Below are 322 nucleotides of genomic sequence, written 5' to 3'. Positions count from 1 at the left end.
CCCGCGCCCCCCTCGCCGCCGCCGCCCGCCGCCGCCGCCGCCGCCATCTTCCCGGAGCCCCGCGGCTGCGGGCTCCTCGGGAGGCTCGAGGGGAAGCGCAGAGAGAGAGCGGGAGGAGGCCCGGGCGGGGCGAGGCGGGCAGAGGCCGCAGGATGGGCCCAGCCGCCCGGAGGGGAAAAGGGAGGGAGGCGGCGCCGCAGCGAGCAGCCTGCGGGCGGGAGAGGAAACCTGAGCGCCGAGGAGGAGCCGAGCACCACCTCGCGGGAGCCTCCCCCTCGGGCCCCCGGCCCCCGCGCGCTGGCGGCTCCCGCCCCTGCGCCCT

This window comes from Hipposideros armiger, unplaced genomic scaffold (genome assembly GCF_001890085.2).
Source record: "Hipposideros armiger isolate ML-2016 unplaced genomic scaffold, ASM189008v1 scaffold_106, whole genome shotgun sequence".
NCBI lineage: Eukaryota > Metazoa > Chordata > Mammalia > Chiroptera > Hipposideridae > Hipposideros > Hipposideros armiger.
Note: the sequence above shows the minus strand (reverse complement) of the source record.